The sequence below is a fragment of the Dermacentor albipictus genome, chromosome 8 (genome assembly GCF_038994185.2).
Source record: "Dermacentor albipictus isolate Rhodes 1998 colony chromosome 8, USDA_Dalb.pri_finalv2, whole genome shotgun sequence".
In the NCBI taxonomy this organism is placed as follows: Eukaryota; Metazoa; Arthropoda; class Arachnida; order Ixodida; family Ixodidae; genus Dermacentor; species Dermacentor albipictus.
In genome coordinates this window covers 134936644-134955379 of record NC_091828.1, presented here as the reverse complement: position 1 = coordinate 134955379, position 18736 = coordinate 134936644, and the positions used below count along the sequence as shown (strand labels likewise).

Sequence of the window (18736 nt, the reverse complement as noted above, 5' to 3'; positions counted from 1 at the left end):
GATTGAGGTTCTGCGAGACCCTTGGAAATATTAAAATATTCAGCGGATTATCATTCAGAGACTTTTATTACCAATATATATTTACGCAACGACTGAGTGCATGCGTTTGTTACTGTGCTGCTTCCGTCCAGTGGCGTAGCTAGGTCGTCTGGCACCCGTGGCCCATAGGTCTTCTGTTCCTCCCCCAAACTACCCGCTTGTAGTCAGGAAGGCGAGGATACCGAAAATTTTCGGGGAGTAGGGGGGGGGGGGCGATGCTTCAGCACCAGCACAGCCGCCTTAGATTCCCCCTCCCCCCCTTTCGCTTTCGTTCCCAGAGATCACTAATGTAGCAGTTATACAGGCTGTTTTATTTTCTGCACCAAATAACAGAGGGTGCTGCACTGATAACTTGTGATAGGCGTAGAACGACAGAAAGTTGAGCTAGTTGGGAAGGATTCATTAAGCAAAAAAAGAGGTGAGGCGTCCTGACAGGACACAAGAGTAGAGAAGTGGACAACACGACCGCCGACTATCAATTGAAGGGAGCACTAAGGCGAAAAAAGACGACACAAAACTCATATGCGCAAGCTAAGGAATGGTATCACCACTCGTCAGTCGGGCACATGTGTTGGTCTTCATGAGAGATAACTGTTAAGGCACTTATTCTCTTCCTTATGTAAGGTAAACGAAGCCTGACTCACGCACGCACTTCCACCTTTGTAGATATGCCATGCCTCTACCATAAGACGCGTATCTTCAATCCTATGCCTGCACAATATCGCGCATTCATCTAACTCTGGCGTGCAGTTACAATCTTCAAAATGCAGGGAAAGATTAGAATGCGATCCACCGGTTAACGACCTTTTATGCTCCATTAGCCTTTGACTGATACACCGCCCCGTTTGCCCTACGTAGAACTGGCCACAGCCAAGGGGAATTTTAGAAACCACACCCATACGACAGTCAGTAAACCTGTCGTCCTTATTGTGCTTCACTGGACAAATATCTGTTCTTTTATTGCGTTTTACCTGCTGTTTTTCCTCTGCACGGCAGCGCATATCTTACCTAGCTTACTGAGAGCAGTGAAAGAAACATTAACATCATATCTTCTTGCAACCTCTTTAAGCCTGTGCGACATTGAATGAATGTACGGAAAAGCCACTACTCCTTTTTTTTTGCTACTACTGCTTTCTGTAATCACGTCCGTCCCCCTCGAAACCGACTTCTTTAGGCGCTCAGCCACAGTGGCCACTGCTATACTAGGATAACCTGCTTCTAATAGGCGCCGGACCTGCGCATTAAAACTGGCACTCATTTCGTGCATGCAGGATCTGGCGAGAGAAGACTTAAGGCACGACATGGCAATTCCGTTTTTTACTACTTCAGAATGCTTGGATTGAAAGTTTAGCAACGGATTCGAAGATCTTGGAGAGTACTGCCAACAAACGTGATTTTGTTCGAAGACCAAGGACCAAAGAAATCGCGGCGAACGAGTGGCTGATATCGCTTTCATACTGGCTTGAGTGTAACCAGCTAGAATTAAACGTTAGTAAAACTAAATATATTTTATTCAAAGGCAGAAATAAACGCGAAGATTACACCATTTCTGTTAAATTTAAAAATGATGACATCGAGCGTGTACCGTTGTTTAAATTCTTAGGTGTACTTTTTCATGAAAATCTCAGTTGGACACCGCAAATCAACAAAGTACATGCCAATATGTCTAGATCAATTTCTGTCTTATATAAACTTAGGTCTCTGGTACCAAACTGGCTAAAGCTCCAGTTGTATTATTCACTAGTTCATTCTCATCTCAATTACTGTCTCTTAATATGGGGTACGCCTTCAGCAACGAACCTTGAAAGGTTAAAAATTATACAAAAGAGAGCTGTTCGCTGCATAGAAAATCTGGAACCAACTGAACACACTGCGCCATATTTTAACAAGCTTAAATTGCTTACTGTTAACCAACTTTTTAATCTGAAGCTCGTCTTGTATATTCGCAAGGAAATTGGAAATGAATTGAGTAATTATATGACTCAGTGCTACCCTACTAATGTTCCCTATGCTCTCCGACACGAGCGATTTAGAATACCGTTATTCAGAACCATTTACGGTAATCAAACATTGCTCTACCTTATACCTAACCTTCTCCGCAACAATAGTTATATCCACGAACTTATTGAAAAATGTACTTCTATCCACAGTTTAGAGAAAAATGTTACAATGTACTCACTTTCTGGTGCTCTGTGCTAAATACGTTCTTGAGTTCAAAAAACCCTTTTTATTGCTTTATAACCTCTGTGTTCTGCTGCGTTTTCTAACAGTCATACATTGCTAGGAACTGTTACGTTACATTTTGTATAACGCTTGCACAAACTTTGTACTTTTTAATATGTTGCCATTTATGTACGCGTTTGTGCTTGTTATGGGTTATTGCTGTTGCATTATTGTGTAAATCCGTTACTCAATTTAAGATGCCTAATCGCGATGTTACTTTTGTTCATGAAAATCTTTTTGTGGCACTTTAATGTGCAAAGCCATTGTTTTTCCTTTTTTATTCTCACTGCTTCTGAGCAAATGTATGGGTGGAGGGACCTTAGTCAGGCAGAGCTCATCTGCCTTTAGTCCTTTCAACCCAGGCAATGTATGTCTGAATAAACAAACTGAAACTGAAACTGAAGTTTGGGATCACCATTATAAGAAGGATGTTATGCAAATCGAAATAGTCCATACAAAGGCAATAAGATTTATTTTCATAGATACAGAAGGCACGATTCGCCATCCTGATTGATGCAGAAGTACAATGTAACGACTCTCGAGGTTCGCCGGAAAATTAGTCATCTTGGCTTTCTTCAAAACTGTCTTGCAGGTAAAACTAAATACTTCCCAATTGCATAAAACCTTTAACTACAAGGACAACTAGACACAGCACAGCCATGAATACTCTTTATCGCCAATTTTCGCTAAAACCAACGCACACAAGTACACTTTTTTCTCCCGAACAGTGTCCGAATGGAATTCCTTGCCCCGACAGATTTTTGAATCCACCGACTTTATGAAGGTGCTCGATTTTCATATTGTAAAGTTCGATGGTTGAACATTGCTATGGTCTTGGTGTTCCGTTGATTCTTGTTGTTGTTGATCTTCGTTTTATTGTATGTATCCTTTGTAGCCCCTCCTGCTAGGGCCAAATTACTGGCCTGCAGTATTGTGTAAATAAATAAATAAATAAATAAATAAATAAATAAATAAATAAATAAATAAATAAATAAATAATGCTAATGCGACATACTGGTGCGGCACAGCACCCAAGGCAATTCCTGCAGGCCAGAAACAACAGCAACATTGGCGTGACGGAAAACACCGCCGCCGTGGCGTTGGAGGTGTCGCACTCAGATGGTGCAAGAGATGAGACCGACGCAAGGTCCCATCTCGTGCACCATCAAAGCACCCAGTGAAATTACGTTAGCTAGACGTTTACTGCCCATTCTACTGACCAGTGCATGCATGCAGCGCAGCTCAGTGGGAACGCTAAAGGTGCGTACCGTGTGCATGCGTACAGGGCTCATGCCAGCACCGTGAGTGAGTGAAGCAACATTATTTCGGTCCAGAGAATACGCAGGGGAGACCCCGCGCCACCCGGCTAGTTCCACGTAGGGATCGCCAAGGCGAGCTTGGCGGCCCGATCGCGGGCTCTCTGGACGGCCAGGGTTTGGTTGTTGAGTTCGGGGCTGCCCAAGAGCGCAGCCCACCTATCCTCGCTGAAGGAGGAGCCGATTGCTTCACACTCCCACAACACATGGTCTAATGTTGCCCTTAGTCCACAGGCAGGGCAGTCTGCACTGGGATATCTTTCAGGGTATATGGCATGAAGAACCGCGAGGTTAGGGTACGCACGGGCTTGTAAATGTCGAAGGGTAAACGCCCGCGCCCAGCATAAGGCGGGGTGCGGGAGGGGGAATACCCGTCTTGATAGATAGTAGTGTGTGGTGATTTCATTAAACGTAAGCAAGGGTTCCCTGCGGTGCAGGGGAACTGCTGAGGCGGCGTGGTCAGTGAGTCTTCGCGCGGCCTCGTGTGCGCCCGCGTTAGGGTTAGAGGGAGAACCTTCAATCAACCCCAAGTGAGCGGGAAACCAAATGAGCGAATGCGGAGAGATACTTTTGGCGCTTTGGAGAATGCGGAGGGCCTGGGGGGAGACCATACCGGTTTGTTTGGGCTTAATGACTGCCTTGGAATCACTATATATTGCCTCTCTGCGAGCATCGAGCACAGCCAGCGCGATTGCAACCTGTTCGGCTACCACGGGCCTCGAAGTGCGTACCGTAGCGCAGCAAGTTATCCTTGAATTGGAGTCTACGATGGAGACAGCGAATGCCTCTTGTTGAACATATGCCGCGGCATACACGAAGCTTGCCTCAATGTGGTTATTGCGGACATGCTCGAGTAGAGCTGTACCCCTGGCCCGAAGTCTGCCGACGTTGTTGGCAGGGTGCGTATTGTGGGGAAGCGGCGCGATGTGCAGCTGAGACCTGATGTCACTGGGAATCCGCACGGCATCAGGGCACTGGTCGACAGGATTGAGGCCCATCTCGTCGAGTATCTTGCGGCCCATTGGGGTGCCGGATAACCTGAGCAGCTTTGAGTGCTCTTGTGCCTCGATAATTTCTTCGAGCGTGTTGTGGACTCAGAGCTCCAACAGGTTCTCGGTGTGGGTACTTGCAGATAAGCCGAGGGCAAGCTTAAAGACCTTTCTGATGAGTGAATTGAGCTTGTTCCTCTCCGCAGCATGCCAATTATGCATGGCCGCCGAGTATGAAAGGTGGAAGAGAAAAAAAAAAGCATGTATAATGGGGATGAGATTGTCTTCCTTGATTCCCCGGTGCCTGTTGGCGATCCTCCGAATGAGGCCGAGAGCACTCTCTGTCTTGGCGGTGATCTTTTTGAGTGCGGTTCCATTGGCACCGTTAGACTCGAGACTCGTTAGACTCGATATTGGCACCGGAGACCCGTCACCAGTGAAAAGCCGTATTTCGCTTTCGGATGCCGGTTTCCAATCACGATGGCCGCCGCCTCTGGGTCTTTTCTTGTAGAGAAGTAGCTCAGATTTCGATGGAGAACATCTGGGCCCAGTGGGGCGGAGGAAGCGCTCGGTCGCATCGATGGCACTCTGCATGGCGGCTTCAACTTGGCCGTCGCTCCCGCCGACGCGCCAGATAGTGATGTCATCTGCGTAGATGGTATGGTTGATTCCTTGAATCTTCGCGAGCTCCTTAGAAAGCCCCATCATTGCGATGTTAAATAATGTTGGCGAGATGACTGAGCCCTGAGGCGTGCCGCATGAACCGAAGGTGATCTCTTGCGAAAGATATCCTTCGATCTTGAGCTTGGCAGTTCTCTGGCTAAGGAAGGATCGGACGAAGTAGCAGGCCCTCTTCCCGAGCCCGAGGCCGGCAATAGACTGGAGAATGAACTCGTGTGAGATATTGTCGAACGCCTTCTGCAGGTCTAATCCAAGGATGGCTCTGGTATCTCCCGTGCTTCGGTCGATGATCTGATGCTTTATCAGCTTCATGGCGTCCTGTGTCGAGAGGCCGGCTCTGAAACCAATCACATTGTGGGTGTACATGTCATTGGCCTCGACGTGCACCTTGTCCCGCCACCTGGCCGACTGAGCGGAACCTCGACGATGGTGCGCCCACTTCGCTCCGCCGTTTTCGTAGCCGTACGCGCTGCGTGTCGCTGAAAAGCCTCTAACGTGGCTCGCCGTGATTAGCGGGGAAGCACGAATGCAGCGCGTGCGAACGCTGTCGGAATAAAAGCAAAATAAACTGAACAATTCATTCTAAAGTTGCACCGAAATGACGAAGTGGCGCAGGCGTCATCTGGCCGTAGAAAAGCTGGCGTACGCTTACTTCTGTGATACAAAAAGGGACGAAAAAAAAAGAAAAAAGAAAAAAAAGAAGAAAGCAGCGTTAAAACAACGAGGACGAAAGCATAAGAGCGCATTCGGAATTCTAGAAAGCAGCAGTTTGTTGACTCGAACGTCGGTAGTGGAAAGCCGCTGCGACCAGTCAAAGGAAGGGGAGTTTCGATTCTTTGACGCGGGAACTAGAGGTAATTAAATCGGCAAACAAGGGTGCTTTCCTAAGCTAGGATTGATGACTCCCTTCTTCCGGAGGCTCGCGAGAAGCTTTCCCGCTTGACTTGTCACCGAAGGCGAAAGTGCGTGCGCCAGGAAGGAAACTGCGCCGCAAAAGCAGAACTCTCGTCGGAGGGGCTAACGTTTGCGAGAGTTCGGAGGATGTGGTCAGCGAGCGTTTAGTGCGCTTTCACCAAGGCGCGCTACAGTTCGGTGCGGAAGGTAAACAAGACAGCGAGCCTGGTAACGTCAGCATTTTTAGCCGTTGCAGATGCTGTCACACCTTTCACTGACATAAGAACATTGCAAATGGGTAAAGGGGAGAACAGACAAATTACAAAAAGGAAGTGTGCGCTTTTACGTTCCAAGTATATACTGCACAATGGGTCAGGTACGCTGTAGCACAGTAAGCGAGTTGACGGTGCGTTCTGACATGTCGACCTCATCGACATTGGCTCCGCAATTGAACCTGTCCCCTCGTGCTCGGCAGCAGAACACCGCAGCGACTGACCCGCCGCTGTGCGCAGCGCGCAGTGGCCATGGCGCTGCGCCGCCGATTTCAATGCCGGCCGACGCGGCCTCATTTCGACGGGTGCGAAAGGCGACTTCAGTCGCGTGCTAAAGAACCCCGGATAGTCAAAATAATCCGGAGCCCTCCACTATGGCATACTTCAATATCAGACCGCGATTTCGAAACGTGGATACCAGAACCAACGTTCTTAGCCATACTCAGTTTCCAGCGGCGTACCAACTATTTCTCTAGTCAAGTATAGGGGGGCGGGGGGGGTGCATACCAGGAACGATATGACCCTCTCTCCCTATATATATATATATATATATATATATATATATATATATATAAATATAAGGAGCGAGAGTCAGTTCGTTTATGTATGCGTATCGATCATCTTTCGACAATTATTTCTGCTTTCCGCAGGGCTGGCTCAATTCTTCAATATATCACTTCGGCCACCGGCGACTTACTGTACTCGGACACCTCTTAGATTCTTTCGGTGTCCGTCCCGATACCGAGAACGTTCGCGCCGTCAAGAATTTCCCCGTGCCGACATGTGCCAACGACGTTCGAAGCTTTGTGGGCCTCTACTCACACTACAGCCGGTTCATACGCAGTTTCCCTAACGTTGCACGTCCTCTCTTACAACTTCTGAAAGCCTCGGCGTTTGTTTGAGGACCGGAACAAGCTACTGCGTTCACTGAGGTTGCCGTGCGGCTCACTTGCACCTCGAGTTCTCGGCTATTCTGACGTGACCGCTCCAACGGAAGTTCGCGCCGATGCCAGCGGTCATGGAATCGGTGCTATTATGGCTCAGTGCCAGCAAGGTTGCGACCGTATTATTGCGTACGCAAGCCGACTTCTGTGCTAAGAGGAGCGCAATTACTGCATTACTTAATGCGAGTGCGTTGCCCTAATTTGGGCAGTGAGTAAATTTCGCCCCTACTCTGACGGCCGGCCATTCACAGTTATCACCGACCATCATGCCTTATGCTGGCTTTCATCCCTAAATGATCATACTGGACGGTCAGTGTGCTCTACGACTCCAGGAGTGCTCACACATAGTTGTGCAAAAGAGCGGCCGATTGCATCAAGACGCTGATTGCTTGTCGCGCCATCCAGCGCCGGAGCATCCCCACAGCGGCGAGCATACCTGCGTGCTGTCGCTTACGGCGTTTCAGCACATCCGAGATGAAGAACGCCGCGACCCCTACTGCGAGACGTCATTCTCCGGCTGACCTCTAAAACACTTTCCCATTCCCTGTGCATGTCCGTGCTGCAGCATGGCTTCCTGTAGCGTTGCAATATGCACCTGGGCGGTGCTGAACTGCTCTTGGTTATTCCCACACATATGCGTTGAACTGTCCTCGCACAGTTACACGATGTTTCTACCGCAGGTCATCTCGGAGTCTCTAGGATACATGACCGTGTTCGGCATCGCTTCGTTTGGTTCTTTATTTACCGTTCCTTAAATTGAGGACACCGCAACGAGCTATGGAAAGAAGAATGATGGGTGTAAAGTTAAGGGATAAGAAAAGAGCAGATTGGGTGAAGGAACAAACGCGAATTAATGATATCTTAGTTGAAATCCAGAAAAAGAAATGGGCATAGGCAGGACGTGTAATGAGGAGGGAAGATAACCGATGGTCATTAAAGTTTACGAACTGGATTCCAAGGGAAAAGAAGCGTAGCAGGGGGCGGCAGAAAGTTAGGTGGGCGGATGAGATTAAGAAGTTTGCAGGGACAACATGGCCACAATTAGTACATGACCGGGGTAGTTGGAGAAGTATGGGAGAGGCCTTTGCCCTGCAAACTGGGATACATAGCGCAGGAATGATACAGGGACAAGCAGGAAAAAAAAACTGTTGTTGTCTATTGCCACAGGAATAACATTACGAGTGAAATTGTCGAAGCAGCTGAGATAGCCAGAGCAGGTGACGATTGCGTTAGCACGCCGTCTATTCTTTTATCGAAGAAAGAGCTTGAATATTTGGGCATAGTAGTCATATGACTGCTTTTCCTCCTTACCTTCAGTGTGTCTGTTGCAGTGGCGTCTCAGTGAGTGTATATATGCTCACCAGCTGCAATAAATGAATTGTTGAAAGTTAGCGCCCATCCTGTGATCCTGCTTGTCCCTGTATCATTCCTGCGCTATGTATCCCAGTTTGTATATATCCCACCAACACGCCCAAACTTCTTCCCTGCTTTGCCCTGCAGTGGGCGTAACCAGGCTGATTATCATCATCATCATCATCATCATCATCATCATCATCATCATCATCATCATCATCATCATTATCATTATTATTATTATTATTATTATTATTATTATTATTATTATTATTATTATTATTATTATTATTATTATTTCCCGTTCCGTCTGCAACAAAATATTGTTGGAATTGAGCGCAGTGTTTGTCGTCTCTCATAGTCCTTGACCTTCGCGCTGTACGTCGTTTTTACCATGAATTACCTACTAGCCCAAGCAACCACCTCTCTTCAACATCAAGCGATTTGTTGCTGCTTTAGATCAGCAAGTGCTGTGCAAGCTTGAATATTTCTTGCAAGTACATATATTCGCTCATAGCGCTTCAAAGGTCGAAAAATCATACAAGTCAGTGCTGTTTACGTTGTAGGTTACTGAAAACCCCTTCGTCAATGGTCTTCCATAGGAGCGTGCGTATTTCCCTTAAAAATGTAGGAAAAAGTACATTTTGCGCTTACCTCAGCTCCGTTATTGCTGAAATTTTGCAGACGCATCGCATTTTTCCGCCCTGGTCGTTTAGAGTGAACTTGGTGTTGTTGCTTCCCAAGTTTGCCAAGAAAGAACAACGAACTTGTGTTCGCATGCACGTCTCAGATACACCGCCAAGCAATTATTGAAATTGAATCTCGAAGGTTCTTTTCAGCTGTACTGAAAGTGGCGGAAGGGACATTACAGTCATGTTTCAGACACTACCATCTGCGAAGAGCACAGACAAAGAGAAATGCCCAGCTTTTCTGTGAACAAACCTGCAAAGCCACTGCCGAAAGCTTTATGTGTCTTTTGCTTCTTATAAGTTTTAGACATTCCTTCTGTCGTCATCGTCACCCATCATGCTCCTCTTTCTTCCCTCTTTCTTTCCCTCTTCACGTTCCCCCAGCGCAGTGTAAAACCATTGCCGAAAGCTATATGGGTCTTTTGCTTCTCATACGTTTTAGACACTCCTTCTGTCGTCATCGCCACCCATCATGCTCCTCTTTCTTCCCTCTTTCTTTTCCTCTTCACGTTCCCCCAGCGCAGAATAGCTGACTAGAGGAATGTACCTCAGGCCTACATCTCTGTATTTTTTATCATTAAACTTTTCTTTCTCGTTTATGTGTTTAAATAAGGTCTAAACCCCACCGGTTATGTCAATTGCGTCATCTGCAATAAGATAGCATGGCCTTCAAGATATGCTTCGCGCTGTGTGAAAATAATTTTCAAGGGCGAGTATCTCCCTTCACACGTCAAGGTGGGACAAGTCATGGTGTAAATATTGTAAATACATCGTTATATGTGACTTCTGCAACGTAACAAATTGGTGAGAGGTGCGGGATACCCACGAGAAACAACAACAGAGGTCCGCAGTGGTCGTCACCTCAGTTTGGACAACATGACGGATGAAGCAGGACCTGGAATGGAGCGGCCCACGTCAACATCTTATACCCTAATAGTCGTGCTGGCTCAGCCGAGGGATACAGGAACGTTCTGCGGCAATGACCTCCTCGACGTGGAAGACTGGATCGCCACGTGTGAGCATGTAAGTGCCCATAAGATATGGGATCCGATTATGAAGGCTAACTTGGTATTGTACCTACAAGGCCCGGCGAAGGTGTGGTATGACAACCACGAGGAAGAGCTTAACTGGGACCCAAACAAACAGAAGCTGAGGGACTTGTTCGGCTGTCCCGCCAAGCGAGAGAGCACCGCTAAAAAAAAACTAGCGACCCGCGCCTAGACGTCCACAGAATCATACATTTCTTACACCCAGGATTTCGGGATCAGCCTACGTATGGGGACTGCTGAACGCCTGCTTCACCTTCGCCGCGGGTCGGCTCCGCAATGCACCGTCTTCGGGATCGGCCCACGTATGGAGCGTGCTTAATGCCTGCTTCACCTTCGCCGGGGATCGGCTCGGCATTGCACTATCGTCGGGAGCGGCTCACGTAGAGGAAGTGCTTAGCGCCTGCGTCAACCTCGCCGCAGGTCGTCTCGGCCTACGTATGGGGAACGCTGAACGCCTGCTTCACCTTCACCGGGGAGCGGCTCAGCATTGCACTATCTTCAGGATCGGCCCACGTAAGGGGAATGTTCAACGCCTGCTTCACCTCCACCGTGGGATGGGCCGGTATTGCACTATCTTCGGGATCGGCCCACGTATGGGAAGTGCTTAACGCCTGCATCACCATCGGTGCGGGTCGGCTTGGCATTGCACCGTCTTCCGAATCGGCCCACGCACGGGGAGTGCTCAACGCTTGCTTCACCTCCGCCGCGGATCTGCCCGGCACTGAGAGATCTTCGGAATCGGCCCATGTCTTCCACTATCTTGGGGATTGTCCTAGGTATGAAAAATAGTTGGTCTATGTCAACGGAGACTAGATCCACCAGAACTTAGCAGTCAGTTTGAGGTTACAAGGTTGGGCTTGTTGCTATCGTGGGGCCCAGCTTATGTGACTTCAGCAAAGCGCAGGACGATTTCACACGCTGCTGTATCGGTCAGTAATTGGCAACGAAGGACGCGGGTGGGTTCCGCGAAGAGGGGACTCGGGACACACCCACGCGTTGAAAGAAATCGGATTAGTGGTCGTGCCGTAGAAGAGGCTCCAGGTCTGCACCCTTGCTCGAAACGAAAGGGAAGACGGTCCGAGCTGAAGGGAAGCGTTCGGTGAGACGGGCGTGACGGGAAAGGTGCTGGAGGTCTCTGCAACGGCTAATGCCCATGCCCTTCCTACATGTCCCGTCGACCGTCTCGGTCGCGGACATTGCGCGACGCGACACTGCCCATCGGGTTTGAGTGTCGATGTTTGGCATCCGCGCGTGCCTTAAGAACGCCTTGTGAAAACAGCGATATCTTTACGACCACTTAGCTGGCTACGACCGATGGATGCTTTTGTGTGCGATCGCCATCGGGTCCCAATTATGGTGTTTGGATTTCAAGTGAACCGCCCCACGGCTGCATGGGGAACCGAGTTTTCTCAGTACAGGCAGCGCAGCGCACTGTCCGGAAGACATGCCGTCAATAAGCCGTGGTTTTGCGGAAACATTCTTGGGCAGCTTGCGTGGCGGCCACTTGCAGGAGAAAAGGGGAGGACATCAAGGCGGATACTGGGAGCCTAACGTGGGAGAGAGTGAGATCACACGTGTCTGAGCAAACCTATCTCCTGGCGTGTTGTAAAGTGTTCCACTGTTCCCACAAATGCCGTACGCGGCACGAAGGTTGTTGCGCTACTGGTTGCAATGGTGTGAACCCACATGTGTGATTGGCTGGTTTGTGACACTTTTGTGCAGCTGAAGGTTTTAAAAGTCAGACTTTGGTTGCGTGGTGGAGAGCGGAGTTTCGGGCTTGGACTCGGACAGACGCCCCGGCGTTTGAATAAAGCGTCTCTTTATCGGACAACGGCTCTTCCTTCACGCTGCCACCGCGCACTCGAATCATCGAAGGGCGCCGACTTCGACCCTTAAACACCTTCCCTCCTTAACTAGTGCTGAAGCTACCAGAGGATAAAGGGAAAGGAAATTAACTCTAGGCATAAACAGCTTCACTGTAAAAGGTACTTCAGGGCTATCTTCTCGCATTATGTGCTCTTGCTACAGTCGGGACAGGAAGGACGAACACGAGACACACGTTGATCGTCCGCCCGCCCTTCCATGGAAACAGTTGCAGGCTCCAGTTGATCTCGGGCGGTTCTTTCTCTTGCGGTTTTTCTCCTTCGGTTTTTTCTTCCTCCTTAGTCGCATCGTCCTTACAAAATTCTTTAGCTGGCCGCGGTTGAATCGGTACAACTTGTACCTGCTCTCTTTGTGGTTTTCCTTCGCTGCTTCCCTGCTTTGTGCTTACTTTCCCTACTGAGGAGTAGCAGGCTAGAGGCATGCTCTCCAGGCCGACCTCTCCTCCTTTCTCTTCATTAAAATCTACTCCTCCTCCTCCTAGTGTGCAACAGGCTGACGCGCTGGCTGCGGCTGCGACGGCAGTTGCTACTCGCGTCCCACAAGGCTAGATCCGCAAGAGTCGTCGCAAGAGTCTCACCGCAAGAGTCATCGGAGCGTTTTTTTTGTGCTTTTTGAACCAGTTCACTAAGAACAAGTCATCCGTGTCGTTTTTGTTCTCGATGTAGGCTCCACGAGGGCATCCGCTGGTACAACGGCGCAGCGCTCTGCTGCGGATTATGAGAGTGTCGTAGCCGTTGCACACTTTCGTTCGACTTTGAATTAAGTCGTCTAACGTGGAGTCGTTGGGTATCCGTGGTGGTAGCTGTATCTGTGTTGTAGTTGGCGGGAAATAGCTCTGCATGAAGGTGAGCTATTTGGTCCAAGAAATCGGTGTAGTCGCGTACGACCGTGTCGGGGCTGTGAGGTTCTTGATGGAGTAGTAGCGCTCGCGTGGGTCTGTTATAAACCGGGATGGCTGCACCTAGCAGTCCTTTTCAGCAGTACAGTAGTCGTTCACGTAACTTATTGTGGCAACTTGTGTCCTTCTCATTGTGGGAGGTATTAGGAAGCATAGACTCTGTCGTCGATATGTTGCGCTCATGCTTGTGGTTCCGAACACTGCTTCAACAGTGGTGGTCATTCTCGCTATGGTGGCGGTGGTGGGAGGAGCAAGAGTGGTAGCGATTTTGTCATTTGTATGTGGTCGCGGGATGGGCTCCGCATTTGCCAGCACGTGGGTACAATATAGCGCGAGTGGGCAGGTTTGCACGGATCGTCGTCCAACCTCTGTTTGTGCCATTCGGCTTGTCGCTCACAACTGTTCCAGGCACGTTCTACGGCGACTGGTCTGGCCTCGCGAATTGTTGTCAAATAACGCAGGCGGCTCAGCAACTGGCAGCTCGTGCTTGCTCTTTGTTCTAGCCGTGATCTGGGGTTTCGTGTAGGCGATCACCTTCTCTTTGTTACGATAAACTGACGCTGTACCCTCGCCTTCATCTGGAGCTTCGGTTGTTGAGCTCGCGTTGTCTGTTCTCTGGCGTTTGCGCTGACGTTCGCCTGCTTACCCGGTGTACAGACCACATGTAGTGCCTGTTGTCCTCGCAAAGGGCTGGTGGAAGTAGGTATCTAGTGTCGGCGCGGGAATGAAGATGAAAACGAACCCGGCTGATGGTGTGACGGGTCTTCTTGCGGTAATGAAGCGCCTCGGTGAATTCAGCTTCGTATTCGTCATCGTTGGTCATCAGCTCTTCGATTTTAGCATTGATTTCAGTGAGGCAATGGTCTTTGTCATCGAGCTCGTTTAGTACCCCTGTCCCACGGACAGCCTTAACCGAGGTTAAGCTAACTATGTTTACGGCTGACCGCAGTTACCGCTAGCTACGCGACAGAGGCAACCGTAGCTAGTCCCCTAACCATAGTTACCACAAACCGAGCTTGGCAACCTCGGTTTGCTCTCGCAAACCGAGAAACAGGCAAGATGGCGAACGCCATGGCTGTTGCACGTTCCTCAGCGTAGTCTACCGATATGCGAATGAGCCAAAAGCACAGCAACTGGCCAGACGGGACAACAAGGGCACTTATACGCGTTTGGGAGGACCGCCTTGAGGCGCTGCGGTCGAATACGAGGAATGCGCTCATATACGCAAAAATTCTGGAGGATGTAAACGCCAGGCTGCCGCAAGGAGAAATGCCGTACAACATGAAGCAGCTGCGGCTGAAATTGGACATCCTGAGCAAGCGCTATCGTTAAGTACAGAAGGTGCCGGTCGGCATGTGCAATCATAAAAGCTTGGGGCTTATGATAGCCGAATAGAATGCGTGGAGTAGGCTTCGCCGTAGAGTAGGCTTCGCTCGGTCGGCAAAGTGTTGCTTCGCCAGCATGCATGCGCTTGCAGGGCAGTGCCGCCGCATTCTTCTAAATGTCAAGTTGACTCGCACTTCTTTACTAACGCCAGCGTTGACGTGCCGCTGCGTGCGCTTGGTTTCAGGACTCGTGCCGCATTTACAGTTCAATACAACCCAAGGCACCCGACGATGTTACCCTTAACTCAGGCTACAGATGGCAGAAATGTCTGTACAATGAACGAGCTGTGAAAGAAATGCATGGTACGGAGGATATACGGAACCTTGCCGTCTATTTTGTTTCCATTTGCATTACTTGCCTGAACCCTTGCACTGCTGCGCGCAGCATTGCAGTAGCTTGCTCGATACTTTTCTGAACCTTTCACTTTGAAGCACCAGATTGTGTGGGGACATTGCATGGTACACGAGTTGAGCTTCGTTAAAATTAAACGCAGATTTATGATGAATTATTTACGTAAATTTTGAGTCTATCATAACGCCATTGCAGCTCATGAGTGAGTGAGTGACGAAACTTTGTTCTGAACGCCTGCAGAACGGTTAACCTTCCCCTGTTAGGGAGGCGTTACCGTGACGCGGCCATGACGTCTTCGCGGCGTGTGGCGCCTCTACTTCGGCCGCGGCCGCACTATTCCCTTTGGTCGACCGCGCCTGCCCCTCCTTTGGGGTGGCAGCCTCCCTCCGGTTTCGCTCGGTCGTTGCCTTTCGAGGGCCGCCGAGATCTGCTGGACGGCCTGGGTTTGAACATCTTGGTCATAGCATCTCGTTGCGGCCTCGAGCCGCGGCGGGATCTTTGTTAGTGTTGCAGCTTCATGCGGATTCTTAGCACAGTCCCAAAGGATGTGAGCTGCAGTGGCTCTTTCCTTTCGGCACACACAACACAGATCACTTTCATAAACACTTGGACACACGTGCCTCATCAGCACCGGGGTGAATAACGACCCCGTTTGAAGTTGTCGGTATAAAACCGCCTCCTTACGGGTCAAGCCCGGATGAGGTGGCGGCATAGTCCTTCGCTCTAGTCGGTACCATTTCACAATTTCATTGTAGGAAGTCATTTTGTCCTTGGTTTCCCACCACCACGACGGGTCGGCTGCAGTAGCAGTGGCACGGTTGGTTAGTCCTCGCGCCGCCGCGTTCGCTGTCTCGTTGTGGTTAGCGTTGCCGCCATCCGACACATCACTGCCCATGTGGGCCGGAAACCACTTTATCACCACACACCGACTTTCACTCGCGAGATCGACCACACGCAACACACGCGCGGCTTCACCACACACCCCTGCTCTGGCGTAATTTTTCACTGCCGCTGATACTTACCCTTTGTATATGCCACCAGAACTAAAGTGGTAACAACATGGGGTTCAGTTGGTTCTGGTGCTTTTTCTTTTTTGCATGACACTGTTTTCTAGGTAATTAAAAAAGGTTTTAAAGGCTTTTACAAGTCTCGATAAATATGGAAATGCCCGAACATGATGGATTTGTTTGAGGGGAGCCTTTAAAATGCGTGACGTGGAATAGCATGCACCTCGCCACACAGTTCTAAAATGTGTGCGCTAAAATTCGACTTTCGTTTCCAGGAAGGAAAGGGTGCTCTGCAGCAAAACTGGGTCCAGAAGCTCGAAGTCGCCCTACTACTGGCTGCTTCACTAGTTGCTGAAATAATGATGAATTCCTGGTGGAGGAAAACATCGAGGTAATTTACGATAACAGCGTAGTTTGGGGGGCTAGCTGGTTGTTCTTTAGGAAAGTGCAAAGGCGGAGATAAACAACGAAAAAATGCCTAGTATACAATTGTCTTGCTTATTTGTCATCTCTGAAACTGACATTAGCCATTCTTGAAAGTATACTACGTACTAATTTTTCGCTGAATTTTGTGTAGCACTGAAAGAAGCAGAAAACATAAAATAGAGTATGTGGGTTGTATGCAAATATGGTTTTATTATCAACATAAAAGTGCCAGCCAGTCTTAGTTACTTGGACAGTGCGAAAATGCCCCACTTTATGATTAGGCAGAAAAGTGCCAGCACAAGATTGTTGTGTTGCAAGAACAGCACAAAAAATGGTTCTGATAGAGATTGAATATGGTATGAAGGAATTTAATCAACTATGAAAATACCTTGCGAAAAGAAAAAGATATATAGTACGTCATGGGAAGTAGTGTATCAGTGCTTATCTATGTTCATGGTATGCTTGGATGAGTCACAGATTCCTCCCTCCTACTTATTTTATTCTTTGCTTTATGGCATTCATCGCGCTCCATAACTGAACAATAGGTGCACCCGAAACACAGCCTTCCAAGTTATGCGACAACGTAATTTCAATGTGCAGCATAATGAAGTGTCACAAAACTGTATTTTTGTATGACAAAATAGAAAAATATGGTACTACATTCTTTTCTTTATGCTTTGCTTTGCACAGGTGCCAGAGGTTACAAGGCTTGCTGATGGCGGGCAAGTGATTGGGTCCTGGGAGGACAGTTTGGCTTTCGAAGCTGATAGTGACGTGACAGAGCCAGCAGCTACTACTACAGCAAACAGAGATGCCATCCCTGATCCAGCGTCCCCGCCTTCCTGAAGCATAGGTGGCCCAGGAAAGGATTTGAATGCCAGGACATGCGCGGCTAAGAACAACGAGGATGCAAGTGTTGCAACAAGCTTGCAACAGGTCGCCAGCGGCCAGCCACTATAGTACACACGCTCCTGGCTAGGCACAATGATGAAATGTTACATGTAAGAAAGTCTGAAAAAAAAAAGGCGCAAGCCAATGGAAAGGTTTGTACAGCTGCAAGCGGAAGCTAATGATATCAATGCTAGCATGATGCGCATGATGGCAAATATAGAACGAATAAAGAACGAACAGTGAATATAACCGTTCATGTTCTGCTGTTTCACATGCTGGTCTTGCAATCAACCTCTACACACTGACTTCTGGTAAGCATTTTAAGCGTGGAAACGCTGAAGAGCATTCATTAGCAGTGTTTAGTCGCAACCACATTGCAACTCTGCACCAAATCGACATGTGGTTAGTGTTCACATTAGGCTCTGGTCGGTTAAGTGGGACAGCCAAAGTCACAAAATTAAGTATATACCTGATAAATATGGCTGGGCAAATTAATAGCGAGCAGCTTTATTTGCCCTGCAACTTAGCAAGCAAAGTAATGCAAATATGTATACATAAATTTAGCACACAGGCCCACGTGGTTTGCGCATGAATGAAATCTATGCATTTGTGATTGCTGGTATCATGCAGGCTAATCCAACATTAGCAGAAACTCCAGACAGCAGATTATGTATGGTCACGTGCATCTACAACGAAATGACCTGTGAAACAAAGGATAATTCTGTCCCAGTTCTACTGTGAGCTGTGCACTACCTTTACAACGAAAGGACCAGTATAATGAATAATTTCAGAGGTCTCAAGCACTCCGTTATACAAGATTTCGACTGTATGTAGCTCAACTGAATCTGCAAGCACGAAGTATGCGACAAACGTGAATTGAGGAAAAAATTTGAAAGATAAAATTGCAGTAAATGACGTAATAACCAAAGTGCAATGAAACTAGCACTAACTTGCAACTAAGTACAATGAAAAAAATCCGGCTTTGACACAGCCGTGTATGCATCATCGGGCCTTCTTTCAAAATTTTATTTGTTATTGTCGCATAGGAACGATCACTAATGCAGATGTATAATCAGAATGTCTTCAGTCACACGCTTCGACCGACGGGTTAATGACAGAAAACACATGCGAGCTGCAAATAAATGAACATAAAGTGAATGACAAAACACTGCTGAAGTGACGTTCTTTGTAAGCGCACTTCTCGTAATACGTCTATGAATGTCTTGTGCACTTGCAACTAAAGTACCTTGTATAGCGGCAAACCCAGATCAGCTCGATGCAGAGCTAGTGGTCAAGTTCAACATATTTCACGTCAATACACTACCATGACAATGAATTGAGACCAAGACAAGCGAAGCAGTCATGTTGTGCAAAGTCTAAGCTACCAAAAAAATTAAGTTCTTCTAATGAACCAGACATTAATTTCACAACATTTGCACATTAG

At 48.3% G+C, this 18736-nt stretch overlaps 1 long non-coding RNA gene across 1 annotated transcript in view; it reads left to right on the top strand.

The window, feature by feature from the left end:
* LOC139049192 (uncharacterized) overlaps window positions 1–17473 on the top strand; it is a 46005-nt gene extending 28532 nt beyond the window's left edge. The window contains exons 3-4 of the long non-coding RNA XR_011508177.1: window positions 16251–16366; window positions 17092–17473. This is a non-coding gene — a long non-coding RNA (uncharacterized lncRNA). The remainder of the gene's footprint in view (window positions 1–16250; window positions 16367–17091) is intronic.
* Window positions 17474–18736: the final 1263 nt, after the last annotated feature.